Below are 27,712 nucleotides of genomic sequence, written 5' to 3' on the forward strand. Positions count from 1 at the left end.
TTATAATCTTTTCACCACAGAAAGGTAATGCAAACTACAAATGGTAGCTCTCCCCATATTTTAACCCTCAATTTTTTTCTAAATAAAAATTGCATGTGTCTTGCTTCAAATTTGTACCTACCCCACAACAGAACCTGACAATTCCCTAAGCTTTTATACAGGTCTAGCTTTGTTCTTCAGTCTTTTGAACTATTTGGGATTATTTCAGAATATTTGTTTATGTATAAAATGTAATCCTCTCCCTACTGGCAGCTATGACCCACAGGTAATAATCTAAAATCTGTAAAGAATAAAAGCATTTCAGGGAGAAAAAAAGAGAGTCATAACAAGGGCATCTGCATACTTAGCTTATCAGGTATCTGTTACTCCTCATATCAGGCTTTTTAGTATGTCTGATACTCTAGTACATCTAAAAACTTCTCTCATGATCTAAATAAATGCTGGGATCCTCTATGACAGGAATTTTATTTTCTTAGTAAATGAAATGGATGCTTCCAGGTCTTTTGAACAGCAATGTTATTCAAGAATGATGACAATAATTATTTCTATGCTTATATCATTAGTCTCTAAAAAGCATATGTACTTTTTCCTTCTTGAAATCGTGACCAGTATTTGCTGGTATGTTGTAGTTCTGGATTCTTTGAGTTAGGAGACCCCTGTTTGTATACTTAGCTGAAGATCCTTACCTTACAGTTTGGGAAATATACCAATAAATCTTTTGGCTTTAAAAGAAAATAAAGAAGAATACTTGAAAAAAAAAATATAAGGTGACATTGCATTGTAGTGGGAAAGCTCTTGTTGAAAAAGAGCTAATCTCAAAGAAAGTAGTATTGAACTGAATGTGTCCTTATTATGGGTAACATTTTAATCAGTATGAGCTAAATCATTAGAACTAAGCCCAGAAAAAGCAAGAGAAGATTTTGATACATGTTCCAAACTCCTTCATCTATTATTATAAGTATAATGAGGAGGGCATTATGAGAGACACAATAGATATGTGTTTTGTTATTATTATGTTTTGCTTATGTTATTCCATGGTAAATATTTTTCAGTGACATTGTTGCAGTTTGCTTTGGGAACTTTTAGACATGCTTGACCTATAATATGCACACTATAAAATTAATTTAATGTTTTACTACATTTGCCTTTGAACATGGGTCCTCTTCATTTTTTATGGTTAAGTGAAATGTGGAATGCTAAATTCCAGAGTTGGCAGCTGTATGCTGTGGTAGTTATTCATTTCTACACCACAGATTTTATTTCAAAGGCATCATTCCTGAGCTGGATTGTATCAATTTTTCTGGGTGGTGTTCTACAAACTATCCCCCAGACTTGAGCAGACAGTCTTATTCTAGATGATTTCTTGAGAGTACCAGAAACTGAAACTTAATATATGGAAAACTAATTTTGTGAATTTTACAAACAGTGTATAGATATGTATGAAATTTTCCATTGTTCTTCTGAATTATGGACTTTCTACATTTCTCCCACAAAAAAAATCCTCAAACTTTTAAAACTTTTCTTTATGCTAATCCTATAAAATTTTTCCTAATTTTTATTTTTCATTGAAAGTAAAAAGAAGGTTTTATTGACAGTAGAAAAAAAATCTAAACTTATTCTACAGTATAAGAATATTCAAAATCTTTTGTAGCACTATAGTTTGTAGTAGAGATAGAATTTGTATTAACTGTGAGTAAAGTCTGCCCTCAAAATCTAAAAGAAACATTTTTGTAAGAGATCTAGTCAATAAAGATCACAATGAATCATGTATCTTTGATTCTTATACAGTTAATAGGTGAAGTGGGGTTCCTGTTAGAGAGTTTTCCTAGAGTGGAAATTACAATTAAGTTCAATAAGAGAAACAAAACCAGTTAAAAAAGAGCACCTTAACCCATAATTATTTTCTGTAGTACAAGGAGAATTACATGGGTTTTTAATTACTGGCTATAGAACTTACAGATTTTCATTCCAATGGATACATTCTTTTGCTGGTGATTTTACCAAGCTGTAATTAACTTATCTATTTCACACATGGAGGAAAACTTGAATAGGTGGGTAGAAGTCTTTAACATGCTGAGTCAAAGATTACACCATGAAATATAATAATTATAAAAACTATCTCTCGTAATACAACAAAATCATGGAATGCAAGACACCAAGCGCTGAAAATAATTTTGAGTGAGATCGTTACACAAAACTTCAATCATTTCAGTCTGAATACTCCTCCCCACCTCCATCCACAATGTTGCTTTGGAGACAATTAACTGTGTCAAATGATTGCAATTATCTGCAAATAAATTGACCTCTGGTGAGTGGTTTTGATTCTCTGAAGCTTACTGTGCATGGAAACTAGAGTAAAGGGGAGACAGATGAGCACCCAGGTATCTTTTATAATGAAATCAGGGCACAGCTGAGGCATCCATGGGCTTTTTTCTTGGAGAACCTAGTTTGGGCAGAAAGTTAGATGTTGATCAAAGGTTGAAATTATTGTGCTCCTAGGAGTTATCTATTTCTTTATTTTGGCTTTGATGAGTAAAGGATGACTATCTTAGATTTAGACATAAAACTTTTAGGTGTCTGAGTTAAAATGAGATCACCCTTATGGATTTGTCTCTAATTAAAAAAGTGGTCAGACTATAGCACAACTAAATTTCCTTCTCAAGATGGGGAGAAGCATAAAGGAAGAAAGGCCCTACCTTCCAGTTCTGCCTTCTAAAATGGCACAGAATGGAGTGCAGTTTCAGTTTTGACCTTGAAAAATGAGTGTATTCTAAAGAGTTTTTTACTCCCAATAGGTTTTAAAGCAAGCCTGATAATGCAACATTGGGCAGAGGGAAGTTAGTGCTAGTCTCTCACATGTTGCAAAGACAAATAGCTGCTGTCCTGCAGTAAATATTTTGGTTTTTTTGAGAGATGTTTATATGTTTCTTATGTTACTGTTGGTTTAGCTGGTAAATATTTCAATTGCTGTTATCTTTTTTTTTCTTCTTGTTTTAATTCCTGGAGAAATGGTTCTTATGTATTCTAAACCCTTCAGCCCTCACTGATGGAATAACTCCTTTTCAGCTGAGGCTATTTATTTAAAAAAGAACTATTTTAAAAAATAAATTTTGCAGAGTATTCTCTGACATTCTACACAGAGAGTTATTTCATAGATGGTCTCATTTATACTGAATTTTTGAAATAGTAGCTACTTTCCTCTAGCAAATAAAACTGAAGTTCTAAGTTGTTCCAACACAGAGAAATGGTATCATCTCTATTTCCTTCTCCTGCCCATAAACTTCCGTTTCTAGTAACAAATTTTTCAAAATGAAGAAAAGTGATTACCATTTTAGAACCTGTGTTTATCCTTCTGTCTTTTCTCTGTAAAGCCCCACTGTTTATCTTAGCAGTATTGTGTTTTGAGAGAAGAACAACAGCTAGACATTTCAGAGATCGGTATCGTGCTGATAAATTACTACAAACTGAGGAAAAGCTGCTGTAGAGCCATCATTTCTTTTTCACTCTGTGAGAAGTCTGCATAGAAACCACTCTGGCACTAGGACAAAATTCATGGCTAACACTAGGAAAACACAACATTTCCACCTCATTCGAGAGCATTCTCTTGGCCTCTGTTCTGCTGTCATTTGCTCACAGTGTAACACCAATTTCCAAGCACTTTATGTAAGAGCTCAGTGCTACAGCTGCCTGCTTTAAGAGTACCAGTGCTGGTATTCTGCCATCACACTACCTGCGTTCACGTCAGCTTATATTAAACTGGAGTAAGAAGTTGACAGCTAATGCATGTCACTTTGACAAATGTGTAGTAGAAACAGTTAAACTTTTGAAAGGGACGAGTTTTGCTGCTAATAGTCTGGTCCTGCCAAACTGAATATATTTTGGCTGCTTCGTATGCTTCTATTACTGCAAACCAGAGAAAGTGTTCTTGTATGGTAGAGCAAATTGCTTTTTTTCTCATTTGCTTTACCTTACTACATCAATAGGCCATTACTTCACCTTGTATACAGTATTTTTCTAAATTTAAAATGATGTCTGCTCCTTTAGTAGACCATGTGGTTTAATCAGAAACTGAAACTTAAAAATGGTCAGTCTCTTCAGCCAGCTTTTTAGATTACCCATGAAAATACCTTACTGCATCTTTCACTTTTTCAACATTTTTTCTTTCTTGTCTGGTTTGTAAACTTTTCTGAGTTGAACTGTCTCCTAGTATATCAATGCAAAAAATTTAGTATAGAAAGATCCTAAAGATCAGTTATCATTCCATGAATTCCACGAATTTGAAAAAAATAAATACTAATAAGACTCCAACACAGACAATTTGAAGAGCAACTGTTTAATAAAAGTAGCTTTACCTGCAATGAGAGGTTTGTTGCACATTTGAGGATGTACCTATAAAACTTCAAATATAATCACAAAATCTTTTATAAAACCTTATTTATGTGCTTACTGTGTTAATAAATCTTGTAAATTTCTCAGAGTTTTACAAGTTCTTCTCCACAATGTTAAATTCTTTAGTTTATTCACAATAATCTAAATTTTCTTCATCTGCAGAGCCCCCCATAGTCCAGGAAATGTTACAGTGATTAAAAGAAAATGAGGCAATGCCCTGAGAGAAATATCCTTTGGTGATCTTGTAGCAAGTGTGTATATGAAATGGCATCAAAATTATGTGCTTGACATAAATTGTAGAAGCTATATATGCTTTTATCCCAAAAGACACCCATAAGGCTAGGATCCTACATGTGCCAGTGCACATGAAAGACTGGCTTTTGCTGTAATTACTCAGCAATATAAGCATCACAATCTGTCTGGATGGGATTGAGCCAAGTAGGAAGGATGAAGTCCATATAGGAAGGAGTCTGGAAACCCAGTCGTTATTTTCAGTACTGTTTCTACCTGACTGTGACACCTCATATCACCTTTCTGAAGCTCATATTTCGTCATTAGATGCTTACTGCTTTGTCCTCATTGACGGCAAACTCTGTGTGATGATGACAGTCTCTCATTGATTTAAGATCACTAAGGGAATCAAGGAATTTAATGTAAAATAGAAATTTAAAAAAAAAAAAAGCACAAATATCCATGGCAACACCTTAGGCAACAGAAACGCCTTTCCTACAGTTGATTTGCTTCTTATATCCACTGAAGTGAGAAGCCAAAGCTCCAGGGCAGAAGTGTATAAATATTGTGCAGGAAATTGTGTCATCATTCCGTCCTCCACAATAAAAATGTGTTAGTCTGGGGCCAACTCTTTGCCAGGCATTTGTCTGGGGTTTTCCAGTAGCAGAAGCTAGGCCTAAGGCTTTTTCTTTGGCAGGCTGTCCTGATTCTCTTTGGCATTACCCTGTTGCTGGTTTGGTTGGCTTCTGTGCAATAGAAATTAACTTAGAGTTAGGCAACTGCTGAGGATCTGGCTTGTCTTTATTTCTTTCTGACATTTTTTCTGGTTTGAAAGCAAAATGCAACACTAAATTAAGGTTGGATTTGTAACATGGGCCTTGCATTCCAAGAAAAAATTTGTACGGTAAAAAATTACAATTCCACCCTTAGTAAAGCTTTTTTAGTATTACTATTGATTTAAGAAGGTTAGAATCTTTACTTCAAATAAACACACAAAACATTGTTTACCAGTGATTTGGTTTAAACTTGTAGAGTTACAAAATCACAGAATAATTCAGGATGGAAAGGACCTTGTGAGGCTCAGAGCAGGGTCTACTATGAGATCAGACCAGGATGCTCAGAATTTTTTTCGGTTGGTCTTGGAAACCTCCAAGGAAGGAACCTGCACAGCCTCTCCCCTTTAGGAATCAGTAAAGTTGGAAAATACCTCCAAGATCATTAAGTCCAACATTCAATTTTAATTCCAACTTGTGCCTCTTGTCTCTCATCTTCTTGCCAAGCAGACTGCAGAACGAAGTGTAACCCGTGTGACAAGAAGGGATGGGGGAGAGACTGAGCCCTGGGACTGTGGTAGTAAACGGAACTACATGAGGAAACATCCTCATCCTTTGTGGTCCCTGGCTTAGGGATGGCTGGAGTTATGTACATTCACTCCAGTTGACCTGGGTACAGTCTGGGGGCTGGCAGGGGATGGGGTCCATTGTCTGTGGATGGCTTGAAGGCACTACTTTGCTTTGAAGGGTGGGAAGTTGGCGTAGGAGGGATGAGGTCAACATGTGACATTGTCTCAGTTCTAGAGAATGGGATGTGTGTTATTCAAGTTGGTGAAATGATCTGATTTCAGCCCACAGTCAAGCTGAGACTTTCAGTTTTATTAAAGACACATCCTTACACATGGTGATATTTTTCTTTACCCGTCAGGGGCATTTAGTGTTTGCATGTGTGCTGGTTTAAAGGTAAACCATCAGGGGAAACGAACTCAACTCAAAAGAGAGATTATAAGTCAGAATAACAATTTAATAAAATAATACAATAAGTATGATTATACAGACAAACAATGGGTTTTAACCCACAAAACCCCAGTGTATAACCCAGCACCCTGGGGCATGAACAGAGTGGTGTTCCTTGGACCCCCTGAGTCCAAAGTAAAAGGAGAGGGGAAAATCTGTTGGTGAGAGTGCTGTTGCAGTCTGGTCAAGGGTGGTGGTTGCAGTCCGGTCGAGAGTGATGGTTGCAGTCTGGTTGAAAAGTGGTGGTTGCAGTCTGGTTGAGAGTGGTGATCTGCAGTCTTCCTCTGGATCCCACAGGTGGTTAAAAAAGTTCCAAGACTCCAAGATTATATATTCTCCAGTTCAGGCAGGAATGCCCAGCACTTCCCTCAGGGCGGGGAGCTCCACAAAGGGTGTGAGGACAAGAGCATCCTCCTATCTCACAGGCCTCTTAACACCTAGTTTATAGCCTGAGGAGTCAGGGTCTATGTGCAGATGGTGTAAATGGTTCATTGATAACAGTTTCTGGGAAATGGCATGGAAGACTATAGAATACACAGTTTTTGGTTACACCCATTCAGTGATGAACTGGTCCCAGCTGTTCTAACTAGGACAGCATGCATTAATCCTGGTGGTAGAGTTAGGTATCCTGCTATTCTTCTTCCTTTTTCTAATCCTCCTTTATGTGATGAGGCTTTATAAAGCAGATCCAAAGCATCTTGTGGACAAGTGTGAGGCTCAAAATTACTCCTTGGGGTTTACACAGTTCCTTCTCCCACTTAGCCTGCAGCTTGGGATCTTTCAGTATGGAAGGGGAAAAGCTTTAGTTGCTCAGTGCCTTTCTTCAGTCCCTGCCACTCTCAGTTCACTCATGGCATTCCACTAATACTTCTTTCTATTTTATTCCCTCTTCTGATAGAAGAAGAAATTGAGCCGTGGAAGAAGGTCTTTGACCATGGTAATGTGGGAAGAATATAAAGATGTATGGAATTCCCAGCTGAATGCAGTTATGCTGAAGAGAGAGTTATGTTTATCCATAACAACAAGAAAATCTTTTGAAGCATAGTTTAAAGCTGACAGACAAAACCAATATTTGCTGCATAATGGCAGCAAAATTGCATTTGTAAAACACAACTAATAAAACTGAGATCTACTACTGCTTAAAAAGGAGCAGGTCAAAGAAGTTGACCTAACCTTGATGAACTCTTCTGAAAGTGTTTGTTGTTCAAAAGACTTCAAGGTAGACTGTTTAACTATTGGTTTTCTGCATGTGTGGATATCTGTATTTTCCATGCAGAAACAGAATATATGTGTATTGGGCACCTAGAAATAGATATATATATATATACACAAAGCATGATGTAGGCCTTTCTTTTCAGGAAAAAGCTAAAGGCTTTTATAAAAACATTCTCTTTTAATGTAAGGAATTTTATTCATTTGCATATGTGTTGTACGAATGCAAAACAGTAGTTAGTTTGAAAAATTAATTTTTTTTGTGGTTTAGTGTGGAAAATTTACTCAAAGATCTCATTTAAAACCACATAATTCAATCTGCTCATGACTGCAGGAGACTGGTGTCAGGGTAATTTTTTTCATTTGATAACCCTTTCATCTTCAAATTCTTTTTTACTGTCTTTTAGAACTGAATGTATTTAACCTACAAGATCAGTTTTAAACCCCTTGAGAAAAAAAAAAAAAGAAAGAGCCCACACTTTGCTGTACATAATTTTCCAGTTAGAGAGGCGCTTATAGACCACATAACAAAAATTGAAGGTTCCTTAAGAAATTGTAATAATTTATACACATCTTTAAAAGAAGTATGCATTTTTCTTGCTGTTCAAAACTGAATGTCTCTCAAGCTGCTTAACCAACAGTAACAAATCTTATTGGTTGTTGTAAGAGCCAAAGTAACGTCAACACTCCTAATCAAAATCCCCACAGTCCTTTGATATGAATTTATCAACACTACATACCAGGTCCAGTCAAATCAGTTCTCAAACCAGTTCTCTTTGGGTGTCAGTGTTGGATATGGATGTTTCAAAGATTTTACATTTGGGACAATTATTTGAGAGCCAATAGAAAAACTAGGTTTTGCTTTACACCTAAAATATATTCACAAATGTAGTTTGTGGATTATGACTACTGGTGCTGAACTGGTGCATAGAGTGGCGGTCTAGGACCAGACTACTCAGTATTCACTTGCTTTGTGATACTTTCAGCTTTAAGAAGCATGTCTCTGTTGCTTGTAACATACTTATATTGTGTGGAATATGCAAGCCTATACTCTAAATAATGGTTGTGCTCTCCTCTCCTCACTTTTGCCAAAGAAGCTGCACAGTACAGTCAGTGTGAATTCTTGGAACACTGCTTTTGTATGTATGCACCTGTAAGATAAGCCCATCTGGTATTTAATCTTGTTTCACATTATAAATCAGGAAATAATACATATGGGAAAGACATAAAGTCTAATTTTTCAGTTACTGGCCAGTTAGAACCGATCCAGCATCCATCTGGATGGAAGCATCACTGGAATATAGGAGCATCACTTAAATCTCTGACCCTAGGAACACATATAAATGAGTGCAACATATAAACATGCAAAAAATAGCCCTACATATATGTGTGTCCAGTAATAGGAGATGCATCCCCTTGTGCCTTACAGTAGAGGTTCTAAAGCTTAGTATTTTCATTCCAGCAACCACTTCTTGTTTATTAATATAAAAAATCTGAAATATTCTTCCCTTTGGAAGTAAATGCATACCCTTTTCAGATCCAAATGCAGAAATACAGTGAATAGCATTTTCTTTCTTCCAGTAAAGAGGAAAAAAACCCCAACGAAACAGCAAAAAAACTCAGTAGAAGCATTTGGTGAGTGTGAAGCTCCTGTAATTAACAGACAAATCCTATCTGATTTTATCTGAAAGATCAACATCAGATGCACACCCTTCTTTTGAAGAAACTAAATGCTTCCAAAATTCATCAAGCGATGATAAAGAAAAATGGTCTTTGGAAAGTAATAAACTCTTTTCAGAAAAGCCTGAATTGGAAAAAGGAAAAGAGTTACAGTACAGTGCCAGCAATGCCAATCCCATTCAATAGAAAAATCAAGTTATTAAATTAAATTTTACATTGGTTTGTAATTTAATAAAAAATTTGGTATTAGATACCACTTTGCAGCAGTGTGGATTTGTCTTTTAAGGTCTCTGCTGAACCCAATTTCTCCCAGGAAACCGTGACCAGGCTAAATCAAGTCTTAAGAAGCCTTCTCACCCTCAGTCAACAGAGACCAGTGCATCAGCAGCTTTAATATACTGATCTACTCCTATTACACTGAAGTAGTTACTGATACTAATACATACAGATAGATTCACACAAAATTAATATTTTTTCTCCCAGTGTTTGAATAATGTCTATCCAAACTGAAACTCTCTTTAAATTCAGGACAATTTTGGTAAATAATTTGACTGGTGAAACCCATGCTGTAGTTTGTGGCCCCTTGGTAATCCATGGAGAATTGCTAGTGATTCACACAGAGCTCACGTAGCTCTTCTTCCCTGTATACAGGTGTGTCTGCAAGTGTCAATAGCACATTTGGGCTTCTCCTATGTAATTTTTTTTCATGTAGAAGTTAGAAATAAGGCTGCTACAGTGTGTGAATTTTCTTCTAAGCAGTTGTTAGAAAAAATGTACTGTTGAAAGGGAAGTAAAGGAAGAAACGGTGTCAGATGAAGAACAGTGCTAGGAAAAAAGTCCTAATTAGAAGTGGCAGTGCAGACAACCCAGTTGGAAATGAAAGTGGAAGCAGTGCAGACTGGTACTGTAGAGTGAGAATACAAGCAAATGAAGTGATGTGAGATTTTTGGCAGGGACAAAGTTGTCTAAGATTGGGAAGCTGAGTTCCTAGAGCCAACTTTTTCATGAATGGATTTTAATTTCAGGTATCTGAGCTGAAAAAAAAAAGAACAGAAAAAAATCAGAAGCCCAGTTTGGAAGGAGGCCCAGTTATTCAGAAAACATTGAGAATCAAGCCCTCTTTAAGTTTGGAGATGGGTGTCTAATAACTGAGAAACCTCAAATTATCTTGTGCTCTAAGTATAACTAGATGAATAATACCTCTTGAAGCAATTTCACTGTTTCTGAAATGACATTGAAAGATCAGGAAATTTCAGATTACTGAAAAATATTATCACTTAGGCCCTGGAATTTATTGTCTTCAAAACATACTCTTCCACTAGAGAAATAAGAAGACTTTATAAGCCTAAGAGTGTAATATTTGCTTTCTGGTGCACCTTTGACAGTGAGAGTCTTATAATTAGATAATACTTAGAGTAGCTACCATCTCACATTCTCCAAACACAGACAGATGGTTTGAGGACTAAGTAGTGAAAAAGCTCAGTCTTCAATCAAACAAAGCAGTTTGCATCTTTATTGTACCATTTGTTTAATAGGCTGACATGAGATGCCTAACATCCTTAAATATCAGTATTTAGGCAGCTGCTTAATTAAATTCTCAAGGTTGCATTTTGATGGGGGTAATTCATTTTAAATGAACAACAAAACATAAGCCCTTTCTTGCCCTCCTTTCCTCTTAGCAGATAATACTCTGTTATCAGTTGCTTCTGGCTCACCACAAATAACAGTGACAGCTTGAAATGAGTCACTGCTCCCCACAACCCCTCTGTCCTCTGCAAACTGGTCTTAAAATCTGATGGAAATTAATGTAGGTGTTTTACAATAGCTTCCAAAGAAAAAAAAGTAAATTTCTGGGCCCTTTGTATGACAGTTAAATGTCAGAATCTGTTCATGGGAATACCCTTGTTTAGCAATGGGAAGAGTTTTCAATGGATTTTATCCATTTATTTTTTGTGGTTCATTTTGTTTGTTTGTTTGGGGTTTTTTGTTGTTTGTGTTTTTTTTTGGGGGGGGTGGTGTTTTTTTACATGATAGAACAATTATTATTACTTTACAAAAAACTATATCCTAAAAAAACCCTAGAATAATCTAAACCAGTTTGGGTTTCTTTTACCTTATTTAAATCCATCTTGCTTCCTTTAAATATCTAAATGGCTACTCTTGTTTTTCAAGGATGTCAAAATTAAAATTGTCAATCAGAAAAAAAGTCGTACTGTTGAGTATTGTTTACTGGACACAGGTAATGCAGCAGCAAAAAGGTGCTCCGGACCAAACCTGAACTCTGATTCAGTTCAGAAAAGGCTTTTTCTCAGACAGAGATGTTCTTGTGCTCCTCATTGAGATATCCCTTATTTCTCTAGCTGCTCATGTTTATATGTAATTTAAAATAAGTACCAATATGTCTATTTTTGCTTCCCAGCCTGACAGTTCTGGAGATGCCATTCTATCCCATTTCCAGTGAACAAAGAAATGATAAGAGAGAGGAAATTGATATAACTTATCAGAGTATTTGCTATTCATTATATACATATGTACATCAGTTTAATATCCATATTTAGCAAATGTAAGAGGCAGTCTCAAGTCAAACATGGCTCTAGCATTAATAAGGCTATTTAAAAAAGTTCAGGGGTGTTGTCACATGAAATAAGTATGTTCTCTTTTTTATTACTTGAACTACTTAGAGACAGGACTCATCATACAGCTTAAAACACATTGTCAAATAATTGTAGTAACTATGTTGAGATAGAATTATTAATTGTGATAGTGATTGCAAACATTTAAAGCTGCTTTCATTTTCTAATAGAATGTGTTCTACCCTGTAAACTATTTAGCAAGATTATTCTTCATTTCCCATTGTGCTCCTTCCTGCAGTCATATCCCAGACAAAATTAGCTCCTACTGACTTCAGTGGCTTATCCAAGGAGCAACTAATCTTATCTAAATTTCACAAATACCTCAAATGGTAGCTTGTGACTTTGATTGCTAAGAGAGTAGGCCTAATCAGATTCCTTTTCTTAAAACAGTGGTTCATTCAGATCCTTCACTCTGAGAGATCAAAGCTGTTTCTTCTCTCTATCTGCAGGGAAGCTCATTAGGAGGAGGTTGTCAGGGTTATAATCATGCAACAGTTTTACTTCTGGGTTATAACGCTTTTCCTTTCTTATCAGTCTGTGAGGTCCAAAGTGAGAGTAACAAAGTAGGTATTAGTGACATACAATACTTTTAATACTTTCAGAAATCACTACATTTTACTAACTATTTTATTAATTTCTTCATTCTGAAAACATTTTGCGAATGTACCTCAACTATACACCCAGTTTGGAGGAGGTTTTATCTGGTTTCTAACATTTTAAAATCAGCAACTATGTGAAAAGTTAGTATCAAATTAAAATTTCATGAGTTTGATTACATCATATATTTAGTGCTTGCACAAATTGATCTTAAGGACAATGTATCATTTACTAATGTCCTCATTGTTAATTCTATGTATAATTTAAAAGATAAAGGCATATTAAAATATATTCCTCTTGTAGACTGCAAAGACGGTCTGTACAGGACTTAGATTGTGTGTTGTGTAGCTAGGAACTGTTCAACTTTAACTCTGCTATTGCCAGTGAAACGTTTGGTAATTTCAAAAACATGGCATTTACTATTAAATGCTCGATCCTGATCCCAGTGTCATTTTCTGTCTCCCACAGCTTTAAATGTGCAGGGTGTTTGACTATGGAGTTTTGATTAGGGGACCACATTTAATGACAATACACTAACTATGATACCTGATAAATAGTAGGCAATTAATGACTGAAAAGGATACTTAGGCAAAACAATATGTACGACTTCAAACCTGTAAATACATCCTTCACCCCAGTACATTCCAGTAAATGCAAATGCAGTATTCATGAACATAGTCAAAATGTAAGTTGCAGACTTAAGTCACAAATAAACCATAGTAGCATGAAATGCAAACATACCTTTTAGACTTTTCTAATGAGTAATTATTGAAAAGTAACCACTTTCCTTTAATGAGGAATGACTACTGGCCAAATTTTCTCTGAGTCCAAAGTATTAAAACTTAATAATATGTCCTATAACTCTAAGAAGTGCATTAAAAAAATAAATCCTAGGGTCTGCTTACATTGAGTAATTGATTGCAAAATGGTGGGACTGGAACAGTCATTGAGTGAACTACTCATGAAGCTGGAAGCTGGTGATCACATCTGTATGTGGAAGCCAAACCAATAGAGAGCAATGTCGCCCAAAAACAGTCAGACAGCTTCCAAGAACTGAGCCTGTGAGGCAGTGCCTACACAACACTGTTCTGTTTAGAGCCTTCCTGTGCAGGAGTCTGAGTCTTCCAGTTCACTTGGACTTGCTCAGTAGCGATGGAGTTTAGTGTAGTGTCTTATACACCAGTGTCATTACAGGTTTCTCCGCATTCAGGCATTGCACATTGCACTAGGTTACCCACCTTGACACCTCTGCTGTTTCCTCCATGCCTGTCATATGCTGACCTGTGTGAAAGAGCATTACTGCCTCTCATATCTGCTTCTGAGGTACTTCTTTCATTTATTCCTCTGCTGCTGCACCTTCAAATTCCCCCTCCCAGAGCTCTGCTAGTGCCTACCAGCAGCAGCTCTTTATCGCAGCCATTTCATCTGCCTGACAAAGTTAGTGAGCTGGAGAACTCCATTCTCTGTCACAGTTAGCTTTTAAGGGTGACATGTCTCACAGGCAGCATGTGTTTTCATCTCATGATCAGCTCTCCAGAATTCAGTTCTATTTACTGAGTCTTCTTGTTCCCTACACCATTTTAGACAACTCAAAAGTATTTTGTATATATCATTTAAATAAAATAAATAAGCATTATTTTTAAAATAATCTAGGGATTAGGGGTTTCCTCAACTGAGCAATGAATAGAGGAGAGGGCTCCTCTTCACCTTGCTCTATTGAAGAGGAATTAACAGGTTCTCTTTCCTGTAAGCATTTGCTACATATAATTTACCTGATCTGCTCAGAGGATCAGAAAGAGGGAAGAAACTGTACTGATGCTCCTTCCAAAAACACACTTTCCCAGAGCATAGAGAGGACAAGTATTTCATGCACTTGAAAATACATTTGCATACAAATACATTGAAAAGGGACTTTTTCCTGAAAAATCACTTCAGTTTAAAGATGCACATGCTAGGATCAAGAACTATCTTGGCATACAAATGACACAGGGAATGAATAGTACTGCTTTAGCAAATTCCAGATGGTGGTTTGTTGTGCTGGTCTGTGATATTTTCTAAGCTGAATGTCTCTGAAGTACCCAGTACTGAACACGTGTCTATATTCCTGCACAAAGCAATAGAGAATATTTGGCCAACTGGACTGTGTGATTGGCAGAACATTCAGACGTTTCATTTTGGAAAAGAAATGTCACTTCATGGAATGGAACTTCCAGCAGACTATTCCACTGCCACTGCTGAAGGGGAAAGATTCTCTAATTTTTCCTTTATTTAAAAGTATAATATAATACTATTAAAACATGGGCATGTGCATATAGCCTTCTGATTTCTGAAATATTATGATATTATAGGAAAAAAATTAATTGAACCCTGTTCATGGGTCTTCTCCAGCTTGTTCTGATGACATCATTATGATATTTACAATAATCAATTTTGCATCAACAGTTGCTTGTTAATGCTCTAAACATTCTTATTTGTTTTCCACCTGTAGTTTGAAAAGTCCTTTTACAAAATTTGCTAAAGAAAACTGTCTTCATTTCACACAAGACAATTTTGAAGCGCTGTGTTTGATTTGCTTAAGTGACCAACAATATGTGTCTGAATGAAACTATGAGTCAAAAAAAATTAGGCTTTTCTACTTGTGTCAAGAACAGGAAGTGTAATAATGTTCTGAAGAAAAATCTATTATTGGGTTGAGATGTGAAAAGGAAGCAGTGATAGATACCTTTTCCCTCTTTTTTACTGAATGTTGCAAAAAGTGATAAGAACAGAAGAATGAACATACAGGCAGATATTAATTTTCCCTATCAAAAGAAAGGAACCAGAAATAAGTAAACTGTCCAGAGCTAGTGGTCCTTTATGGCCCTCTCTTGTCTGTGTGACACTGCTGTCAGGTTGATTATTGCATGTCTTCTTGGTGAAAACCCTTAATATGCTGTTTGACTAAAGGAACCAGACCAGTAAAATGGAGGAGGGATTCTCCAAGACCAGTAGACCTAGAATTTTTTGTATAATCAAGGGACTAGCTCCAGTCGTAACCAAAATACTGTTGTTTCCCAGGAAATTGTTATAAACTGACAAGGTCATTTTTACTGTGTGACAACATGAGACAGTTGAAAGTCTATAATATTTTAAAATTTGCAGATTAAAGCAAATCAGAACAACAACTAATAAAAGTTTACATCATGGGAAAACTAATGTCTTAGTTACCCTAGTCTTCCCTTCATGGGGCACAAGGAGAGGAGAGGAAAACTGGAGGTGTGTGCATATCTTCTGAAAGATGAGACATCCGCCTTGGGTCTCAGATAGGCATTGTTTTCTCTCTAATAATTCTGTCTTTAGTGAGAATTTCTTGAGTAACAGTCATGGAGAAACACATGAGCGGTTTTAGGGGGAGCTCTTGGACAAGCACCAGCATATCATCTACTCAAGTCACCTGGGATGAGAGCACAACTGAAAAACTCTTAAAAGAAACCTCTTTCCAACTTATGGGGGGTGCAAGCTTGGTGTGCTTTTATTTAATTAATAATGCAGTTAAAGCAATACATCACAGGATTTTATTTGTCACAATCCTGACCATTTTAAATATAAGACCAGGTTGATAATTTCTAATTGCACTTTTAATTTCCCTAAAGTCTTCCAAATTTTTAAATGAGCTTGTATAAATGAATGATGATTAACCTATGCATCTGTTCCCAAACCTACCCTCAGAATAAGTTCACCCTTTTCTTCACAGGGTGTCTTGGAAATTTCCGTTGAGCTCCATTTTCTTCTAATGACATAGACATTCAGTAAGATAAGATGTTCCTTCTATTTCCCCATTAAAATTTCTCATCATTAGCTTCCTGGAATGAGCAAAACTAGAACCTACAGCTTCTTTGGTTTGTTTTACCCCTGAACTGTCACAGTCCTCTGTGGCTTTATTGGATGCATACCGTTTGTAAAGGTCCTTCAGGCGATAGCTTCTGGAATAGAAAAAATATTTTTATGATTCTCTACAGGTCTCCATTCCACATCTTTTTTCCCTCAACATCACCTTCAGAACTGTTTTGGTCTCTTCTCCTGACACTGCTTCATTCTCTTCACATTTTCTCTCTTGTTTATGTGCAGTAGCTTGTGTTTATGAACCCAGTGAGGTGTTCCAAGGAAGAGTGACTTGACACATTAGCACGTCTTGCTGTACATTTGAAGGCATTCAGTGCCACTGTCAGTGGCAAAGGAGAATGGTTCATCACTCAGCATGACACAATGTTCTTCCCTTATGTGAAGCGGGAAACACTTCATTCTTCTCAAACAGATTATCTGGTGAATCTTTTTTGAATTGTGATGAAGGTAGGGAAAGAAAGGAAAGTATGACTTTGTCTCCATGTTACTTCAACTATATCTCATTTTTTATTTCTTTTTATTGCACTGAAATACTTGATTCATTTACCTCCCAATTGTACAGCTGGTACGAATATTGTTTATAACTTGTTTGCAACATTAAAAGTCTGAAAATATCCATTAGAGATATCATATGACTAAAAGCTAAATTAAAGGATGACAGGAATCTGGCAGTAAAAGAATATATAATATTGGTTTAATTTTAAAGTGTATAGAATTACCTTATTGCTCCAAATATTCACTCACTTTAACTAGCACTTATATTCTTTTAAGCAGCATAACAAATATGTAACATTCTACAAACATTGATATTAGAACCTCTTGAGAAATTATGACCCAGATAAATACATACATATCCTTAATTTTTCTTTCCAAGTTAAAGCTGAACCCTGTTCAATAAAAGAAAAAAAAAAGAAAGTAAAAAAAGCCATTTTGAAGTACAATATACTTGAAAATTTTCAATAAATTATTTGACAACTGAAATTATATAAAACATATTACTTATTGAAGGATTGTGGTATAATAATTTTTAAGTTTTATGGAAATGAAAAGTATGGGGAAACAGGTGCAAAGAAAAAAAGTGACTTGCCAAAATGCCTTTACAAACTAGAAGCCAAGCTATAACTAGAATCCAGTGGGTTTTATCTTACAGTCCAATATTCTCTTTATTAAACCATACTACACATAATAAAAAGAAATAATTCAATTATTGAAGATCTCATTTTTTTTCAGTTGATTTCAGTGGTCTTATGCACATCCTGTAGTTAGTGACTGCTGCTAATGGCAGACAGTGAAACACTGACCAGTGTTATAAGATGGAAATTGGACGGCAAAGAAGTTCCATTTCTGTGATCTCTGGATGGAGAACATGTTATATTTCACAACTAAGAAGAGCACAGATACAGGTATTACAATATATGCTGCTTTTCTGGAAGATTACTAGATATGTTCAGGACTCTAACAATGGTGGATGGATGATACATAACAGGTGGAAGAAAAATGAGAGTCAGGAGTGACAGTTGCATACTATCATCATTTTGGGCTTGGAGAAATTTCCCTAAATGGGATAAAAACTTTTACATATTGTCACATGATGAGAGCAACAAAGCTCAGGAAAGGGCAGGGCAGGAAGGAATGTCCTATGAGGAGTGGCTAAGGACTTAAGATTTTTCTAGTTTGGGGAAAAGGAGGCTGAGGGAAAACCTCATTGCTATCTACATCTTCCTGAGGAGGTGAAGTGGAGAGGGAGGTGCTGAGCTTCATTTGGTTAGAGTATGTTGCTAATAACCCTAAGATCATGGGTTGACCCCTGTATTGACCATTCACTTAAGACTTGGACTCGATGATCCCTGTGGCTCCCTTTCAACTCAGAATGTTTTGTAGTTCTGCATTATCCAGTGATAGAACAATTGGCAATGGTTCAAAGCTACATCTGAGGAGATTGATATTGGACATTTGGAAATATTTGTTTACTGGGAGAGAAGTCAAACACTAGAACAGGCTTCTTAGGGAGGTTTATCAATGCCCCAAACCTGTCCATGTTAAAGGGGCATTTGGACAATGCCTTTCTATTCTATGCCATGCTGTGCTATGCTATTCTAATTGCCATTTCTTCTGTGAAGATTTTTTTCAGTGGGAGAGTACATGAATGAAGGGTGCTCTTGGTAAGAAATTGTGCTACTCTTAAGAGATTTATTGGGCATGGCTGTAGAGTGGACATGTCACATGTTCATGTCCGCAGTAGTTCTTGTTTCCCTCAGATAGGGCTTCCTAGTCCCAACTGATGTTGCTGGCCTTTCTCTTAAGTGTTCCCCTGGCAAAGGGGGCAAAGCCATGTGTGGATCTCAGGAAACAGAAAACAGGCTCTTGATTATAATGGGGAAAATGTTGGGCTGGGAGACAAAATACCTTCTGCCTAGAGATGTGTTTGTACTCTGAGCCCAGTGTGAAAAAACTTTTTGTTGGTTACACCAAACGGTGGTGTTTTTATTGTTATTGCAATGTTAGTTGAGTCCATTGCTCAACCCCACTCTCATTGTTCTGATCGCAGACAGTTAATTTCTATTCACTGGTATTGGAATAATATCTTACAAGGAAACATTTTTTCTATCATAGAAATTTATAGCAGCAAGCTCCAACTAAAATACAAGCTCTGGTGGTAGCATTTTGGGGTTTGTTTGGTTTCTTTGGACTAAGAGTTTGTCACATGATGGTATGGTACACAGACTGGATGCTCAAAGTGTTAGGGTAATATTTCAGAGTTTCTGAGCAATCTCCACAGATCTATCTCAAAAAAAAAAAAAAAAAAAGAAAGAAAAGAAAATCACCAACTAAAAATAAAAAGGCTATGTATGGTCTATGCTGATTTCACAGAAGTGTAGTGTCATCTCCTGATTCAACCACCCTTTATCAACAATCTTAACAGATCTTTCCTTAAAGACTCTCTCTTAATCTTTGAAACAACCTCAGGGACAGAGTAGGAGTTTGTATGCGGTCTACATGTGCAAAAGGTGGGAGAAGTATTCAAGTAAAGATTTTTTGGCCAAGTATCTGAACTTGCTACCTGCTTTTAACCACCACAGCTGGAGAGGACAAAATCATGTAGTCTTTTCTCACTTCTTTCATAGGTCCGTCATCTATTGTTGTTGAAAACACATAAAGAATTTTGTATTATGATGTAATTTATGTAACTTGTCCAAAACAATATTAGATTTATTCCATTTGCTATATGAAAGATATCATTAGAATGTAGCCTATTTGGCAAAACTTGTCTCATAGTTCCAGGCAAGGATTCAATCACCTGTTGCTAAGATACCTAAAAAATATTGTCTGTTTTTAAATGTTCCTTTTTAATTGAATAAACTGTTACTTTGAAATATTGCTGCTGAGGTTAAAAAGTTTTAGAAAATTGTAACACTTTTTTAATGGAAAGAAAGTTTTAAAATGGCACAAATGCAACAGCTGCAGTTTTTATTTATTCTATTCTTTAAGTAGACATTAAAAGTTGTATTGAAATAATGACTGCCTGAATTTTTGGGAACTGAGTTAAAAGAAAATTGCCACAGATCAAATTAAAATTTTGATTACCAATACATTTGAACTGCACTATCCACGTCAGTTCTGTAGCAATAATTTCCAGGAAATAGAACCGCTCTTAGGGGTTCTGAAAATGCACAGAAATGTTATACTGACACCAGTACATGTTACCGCCATGTAACAGGGTCGAAAGCATAAAGGTGTATAATTCCTGTCACTGTACATTTAGAATTATATAAAATAGTAATCAAAGACTTTCTTTTAATATTCTTACTAATATATACCACTTTAATCAGAAGGATATTGTCTGGAACTGAAATTACACTGACCTAATATTTGATTGCTGAAGCATAAATCTGTTGTGAAATTCAGACAGTGGAGAACAGTAGAGCTTACCTACTGACTGGATTAGTTTTTATCTCATTTCAGTAGAATTTACAGGCAAAAGGAGTGTTCTGCTTGCCTAATAAAATTGCACTTAGTATACTAACACCTCTCAGTCCTTGCACTCACAGGTAAATACTGAACAGGATTTTGGAGTCTGAAAACAATTAAGGATCTGTTCTTTGAATTTATCTTTTGTAGTCCGTAAAGAGGAGGGAGTGTTTTATACCGCCACTCTGACTGCTCAGCTGGAGAACTGAGTGATACTCAAAAATTTAAATATATAATTTTTATATTTCACTGAAGAATTTTGCCACAGAACATTTTGGATGCAAGTAGGAGACAATAAATCCAGTGCTTTTGAATAGAGGAAAAGAAGGCAAATTATATTCCCTACATTTGATAGGTCTGAGATCAAACAAAAAGATGAATTGCATAAATCTAGATTAGTTATTGCTATCAAGATTTGATTTATCCCTCCATACGGGAAAGATCTAGTGTCAAACCTGAATCTAAATCTATGCTAAGCTGTCTCTCAAATCTAATGCTTTAGAAGCATAATTTCAAACCAATAAGATTAGATGCAATGTTTTTGATTTTTTTTCTTTTATCTGATATTTAAAGTAAGCCTGGTAAAGAAAAGGAAAAAGCAAAACATTCTAAATGTTGATTTATTTTTTTTTTTCGCCAGAAGGCTTCCTCTTTGTCTTTTTATTAGTCCAATGAATAATGGCCTCATTTAGCCTGAAAGATACTGCTGGTAGGTCAGGAAGTCTATCTCCCTGCATTACAGTAGGATTGATGGCTTTACATCGGAGCCATTCCCAAAGAGATGGGTGGCCCAGTCTTGAATACTGAAGCAATGTTGATTCCATGACCCCTGTTGGCAGTATGCACCACTTCCCTCAGGTTTATCTAGTTCTTCCTAACATTTAACCTAAAAGTTTCCTCAATTGGATTTCAGTTCCATCACATCGTGCTCCCTTTTTGAGGATGAATGTGAGCAATTGGACATCTTCTGTTATCAAACATCTCTGCACAAAATACTTCATTATGAACTTATAAATTCAGGTCAGGGTGGCTGAAAGTTTATTAAGGTCTGCAAGACTTATAGACATTGACAGTGCATATGACTGCAGATGTGCTTAGTTTTCTATCAAAATCTTCAAAGAGCTATTTCATTCACTGAAAACCTGCACTTTACAAATAATTGAACTAGTGGAAGGATGGTTTAAGAACTGTAGTTTGATAGAAGTGCTAAATTCTCAAATTTTGCAAGCACAAGAAAAATGGGTAATGCAGAAAGTTTTAGCAAAACAATGGAAAGACTTTCCTAGTAAAAGACAGATGAATATAGATACTTGAAAACCTAAGCAACCTCCTCTGCAAATCTCATCTGGACAAAATGACTTACAGAGACTGATCCCTAACAGTCATGTCTCTGAGGTGTCCAGAGGAAAGGGTTATTAAAGATCAATCTTGAAGACTTTATCTGAGCTGCTTGCCTACACTTCCCTTACAATGAATGAAGAACACAGTCTCTTCTGCCCTGTGATTCGTGTCACCCTAACGTAGCTTTCTAACATGGATCACATGAATCATGCCTCAAAAGTGCTTGATTTCCTTCTTTTGCTGTTAAACAGTCTAGGGTAATTGTCTTGGATAGCTGCATCTGTAGACAGCCTGGGTTGGATGAGACGACCCTCTTCTTGTTGTCACTTTAACTAGCAAGTACCTGCAAATGTACTTTTTTTTCTTTTTTTTTTTTTTTTTTTTTTTTTAGCTAAAGACACGTCTAATACACATTCTGCTGAAGGTAATTTCTTTGTCTCAGAAATAGTGGGTTTCAGACTTTAGCTGAGAAGCTGTCACAAAGCCTAATGCTTTAACTTATTGAGAAATTTGCTACATTTTAAATTGAAATCTCTCTGTCCTTAGATGAAGACAGTAAATTTGCTCTTATCAGGTAAGGAGATGAGGTCACTCAAACAGCCAGGAAGTTATTTCCAAGCACTCTCCCTAATCCATGAAGCAGTCGCATTTCTCTTGATTACTGGGGATGAGAGGCTTTAAACATATTAGTTAAGTTTATCTAGAGGGCCTGGCTTTGACAAATTTGTGGAATGGAGGCTGTACAGGCTGTAGATGGATATAAATGTGTTCTCCACCTGTACACATGCACAGCAGCATTGTCCAACTCTGAAGCATTTCAAATTGATTGAAACTATAAATAGCACTGCTGGTAAAACTGCAAACAGTAACTTCTGGACTATACTTCAGTCTTTGCACAGTAAAGTCTGTCAGATCAGTGAATAGCACAGTTTGTTGGGTTTAAGGTATGTCATTGAGTCCTCTGCTTCTCATAATGTTGTCAGACTTACTTCTGTTTAATTTCATGCAGTAACAAGCTAACAGAGTTTAAATAAAAAATTCCCAGTATTCAAGACAAAAGTGATTATCCTACAATCCCCAAGGGCTCAGCTATCGCCAACAGTTAACCATTGATGTGTGAAAGTGACCGGGAGGTCAAAAGAGATGCCTTTTGCTAACAACTTTTTTTGTGCATAGGACAGAGTAGTGACTCAAAACTTTTTACCTAGGGTAGATGAGTCGGTGAGACACTGACAAAGTGTGAATATTAAAAAACAGGAGAAAGGAAGGCAACAAAAATCTTTGCTGTGCAGCTTTTGCCGTATGCCTAAAATCAGCTCTGTAGGACTTTTCTGCATTACTAGTTATAAGAAAATCATAGAAACTAGTCCTTGCAAGATAGGTCCCTGAGTTTTACAGCTATGGCTTAAATTTTCATCCCAAAAATGACTTTTCAATTAGAAAAACATGACTAAGGCTCATGTTTTCCAACCAGCTGTCCCAAAATTTCTAATCTTACATCAGCCACTGCCCTGCTGTGTGACTGCAGGCAATTTCTCAACTCATTTATTTTCATTTATGATTATTTGTATTGCTGTATATCTAGGAGCCAGAGCCCTTTGTGCCAGGTGCTTTAAAAAAGAACAGAGAACAATTCCCACTGGAGAAAGCTAAGTGTACAGTTAGGAAACTGGAATGGACACAGACTTACAGCTGAAGACAATAAGAAATGAATGACAAGCAATGGCCTTAATATGTCAGCAGCCATGTTAGTGTCTCCTGTATCCATCATGCTTAGAAAAGTTTCTTAAAGAGGGGACAAAAATCCTAATAATTTGATGCCTACAGGGATCATCTTCAAAAGGTGAGAGACAGGATGTGAAAGAACACAAGGTGCTTAGAAAGCCCATGGGAGGAGGAAACCTGCAGACCAGCTGGGAACTTTCTTGCTGGTGAAGATTCATCCATGGCTGTCCTGTGATATGAAGGAGCAGGAGGGTTGAAACAAGACAGCAGTGTGGATAAGATGATGGTTTATAGAAACAAGCCACTTGACAGGACTGCATTTGTCAAGGCCATGAAAGAACGTCACAGCAGTATTGAGTGAACAACAATGTAGTGAGAGCTTCCTTGAGGAGCAGCCATGGGGGTTGGTGGTAGAGGTCGTATTTTAGAAACTTTGTGGTGAAGGAAAGCTTTTGAGATAGAGCCTGGATAAGAATACCCACAGAGAAATGGCTCAGAGATTGCATGTAAATTGTGAACCTAAATGACAGGACTAATGGTAGTGTGGTGACACTCTTATTCTTTGACTTGTCAGTATTGTAATATCTTTAGGGAAGGCACTGCATTTTCTATAACTCTTAACAGGGTGTGTCCCCTCCTGCATCGTGGCAAAGAGCTAATAGAAAATGAGACTATATAAATAGGTCCCTCAGCTCTGTTTAAATTCATTTTATGGATCTAGGTGTTGAAAAGCTCAATTTGAAGACTTAATTAAGAAAATAACAAACAAGAAAAAGAACTAAATATATCCCTGACACCTGCATACACTATGAATTAATTTTCCTTGGCAAAATGTAAAAATACACATCTTCACATTTAAACTAACACAACTGTTAAGCTGGCCACCAGATTTCATGTGATTAATATTTATCACTGCCACGTCCATAGTTCCTCCAGGATTTAATTCAAATGTGAATCTTTCCTAAATCACAGCACTTAACTTCTAATCTTGTTTGTTTGTTTTGATTAAACAAAGATGTTCTGCTTTTTTTGTAGAAGTGATGTCACCTAATTGACTACATGTTGGTTTAGCCTCTAAAGCCATAAAATGTGATTCTATTCTTCATAGCTTTTAAGCTTGATTAAAGCAAGCTCCTCAAGTTGTTCTCTAATAGCAGGCTCCCCAGAAACAGAGAGAGATTCTCAAGTGGTTTAATGTTTAGAAAATGAAGAAGCATCTCCACCCCTTCATGTAACCACAGGAAACAAAGTATTAAAGTTGAGGAGGGGGAAGGAATGGGGAAAAAAGAGAAGTTCATTCTCTGTATTCCCCCCAAAATGTGAACCACAAAGGATTGTTTTCCTTTCATGTGAAGAGATTTTTAGTGTTTCATTTCCTTCATTTTCTATATGGTACGAGCAAAACTCTTAAATCACTAGTTAGCGGTTTCGATCTAAATCTCATCATCTAATTATTTTTACAACGCATTCTTGGAAGGGTAGGAATGGTTCTGCCAGGAGATGTTTCACAATAATTAGAAGCCCCAATGGGTCTCTTAAGAATGTTTAAAGGGTTCCATATGCAGGCTGCAACGGGGAACCATGCTGTACACAGCTCTTTGTTTGAAGCAATAAGTCTTGACAGCCCTTGTTGTATTTTATTATAGCAAACAAAATCCATGCCACCCAATCAGGTTCCTGGATTTCTTGCCATTCTTTGCTAGGAAAAAGAACAGTGGAGATCAGTTAGCTACAAAGACACTGTCATATGCATGCAAATATGGGCTGCTTGAAAGGCATTTCTCTCAAAGACAGTTCTTTGTGGCAAAGCAACAGCATTAAAAGATGAATTTTGGAGGAAAGAAAATCAAACCAAAACGAAAACTAAACAACCAAAAAAGTGCTTTTAAACCAGTGTTTACAGTTTTTTGTTTTCTCATTCATGCAATAAGTGTGTAGAATTGGCTTTTGAAGTTAAAATGTACACACTGGAATATGCCCAGCTAACACACATAAATGACCAATTTGAGAGGCTTAACCCTCCTCCTATTGTGTGTTTTAGCCAATCAACAGCTACTGTACACTTTTTAGCTAAGTACTTCTTGCTTGCACAGCCTTTTTGCCTATAGTAAGAGATGCCTGAAGAAAGTGTCTCAGGACAAGGAGAGTGACACCATATACTTCACGAATTTCTTTGTACAGAATACATTCATGTTAAACAATGGATTGTTACTTGGTTAACAACAAGGATTACAGAAAGAGAGAACTATTCCACAGGGAGGGACTGATGAGACAGTGTTTCTGATGAACACACAAGCAAAGATAGGTAATGGAAGCAAAGAAGAAAATAAGAAAACTCTCGGTTTGAACAATTGTTATTACTACCAGGGCCCGCAAGAGAAAACAACCTTCCAAGAGCATCCTCTTCCTTATGAGTCTCATGTACTGCTCTGTCTTCCCAGCTAGGTGTTGGGGAAACTTTGCTGAAGCTCAGTCTTTGGCCCTGAGGGTAACAGAGCATTTTTCTGGATAACTAGCAATGTATGTTTCCAAACATGTAATTTCCCTGCATATGTCACATATTTGTGGCCATATTAGGCATGCTCAAGTGCATGCACGCAAATGCATGTGCCTACACTTTCAAATCTAGTCCATAATGTCTTCGTGTTTGGATACAGACACGTCTCCCATGTCAGCTGTAAAGTCATTGGCTTCATCTCTGCTTTTATTTTAAATGAAGGGTTTGGCAAGGACTTGATTTGAGACATCATAGTATATACAGATATCTGTACATAATTTTATACTGAGTACTTTATGTGGGGTTGCCCAGTATTTAAATACCACAAGAAGTGGATTATTTCACTAACATGCTTCATTAAGAAGGTTAAATTTAAATATATAAAAATTCTCACGATATGATTATTTTCTTTTGAGAATGTTTTGCAGTTTAAAGCCATCAAGTTAAACTCAACTGAGTTAAGCTACTTTGATAATTTCAGAAAAAAAATAAAATTTGCATAAGCTTTTTGATTCACTGTTTTTCTTACAGTTTTTAAAAGACTGACTTGGATATCTGGTCTCTCTGTGATGTGTGAAGAATATCTTTACTGACCATTACCATTCCTCTACCAAATATAGGAAAGAAAAATACAAATACGAAACATAACGTATGGATCTTTATGTTTAAAGGGTTCCGTATGCAGGCTGTAATGGAAGTGTAAGGTATCATGCAGTAGCTATAGTAGCTCTAATTTCTCCATGTACATGTTTCATAAATGCAAACGTAAATGTTTCTCGAAAACTCCTTTTTTCCTACTTTTGTGTCTGGTGTTTTTTATAGTTCCAGGAGAGAAAGAAGATTACTCAGAAGGGAAAAATTGCAAACTCTCATGGTTGAAACTCCCCTGGTAATGTCTATCTCTCTTCAGTGTCTGTAGGGAAAATCTAGAGCAAATTGTCCTCAAAGGTTAATAGCTCATAAAAGTGTCTACAATTAGGCTCAAAGAGTGTTATTTTAAGTTTAATGAATTGGTACCATTACACCTGTCCTTCCTACTGCCCATTGCAAGCTGTATAATATTCCCTAGCTTGCCACAAAACTTCAACGTATCATTTGCAAAAACCACTACCAAGCATTGCCAAAAGATCCAGGAAACCAAGGGCTGTTGTCAAAAGTAACAGCATGAAATTTCAGAGGTGAATTTATGCCCAAGTAATCCTGAAGAATGAACTGCGTTCTGTGCCACAGAAGACTGCAGGTAGTCCTCACTGACCTTAGCTGAAGTGACTTGGGAGAAGGTCCCTTCCTGACTCCAAACCTGGTAACTTGCAAGACTGAGCTGCACTAGTCTGACATGCTTCAGCATCTCTGGGTACACTGGTACATCCTTCCCAATGTTGTAGATCCATTTCAGGTCCACCTCCAACAGGCTGCAGAAGGAAAACATTCTCCCACTTAACATAATCAAGTTATGACACAAGGAGCTTAAAAAAATATATTTCTTCCTAGACTCAGCAGGGATCAGAACCAACTTCAAAGCACAGGTTTTACACTGAACAAATGCAGTGTGAAAACAAGCCTCAGCAGATGGTGATCAAGATATCTTTACGGTGTTCCTTAGGGATATACAAAAATGGACACCATTTTTTATTAAAAAAACATTCTTATTTTATTGTTTTGATTTCTAGTTATAACATCACTCTAGTCAGTTATGGAATTCTCTTTTTATCCTAGGTTTCAGGTTTCATCTTGAAACAATTCAGGTTCCTCATCCCTATCTACGT

At 36.5% G+C, this 27,712-nt stretch overlaps 1 long non-coding RNA gene across 1 annotated transcript; it reads left to right on the forward strand.

The window, feature by feature from the left end:
- Positions 1 to 5,769: 5,769 nt before the first annotated feature.
- Positions 5,770 to 7,569, forward strand: LOC113946219. Its single transcript, XR_003527353.1, has 2 exons — positions 5,770 to 6,066; positions 7,309 to 7,569. It is a non-coding gene; the product is annotated as an uncharacterized LOC113946219 (long non-coding RNA).
- Positions 7,570 to 27,712: the final 20,143 nt, after the last annotated feature.

The sequence above is a fragment of the Corapipo altera genome, unplaced genomic scaffold (assembly GCF_003945725.1).
Source record: "Corapipo altera isolate COAL_440 unplaced genomic scaffold, ASM394572v1 46, whole genome shotgun sequence".
Taxonomy (NCBI): Eukaryota; Metazoa; Chordata; class Aves; order Passeriformes; family Pipridae; genus Corapipo; species Corapipo altera.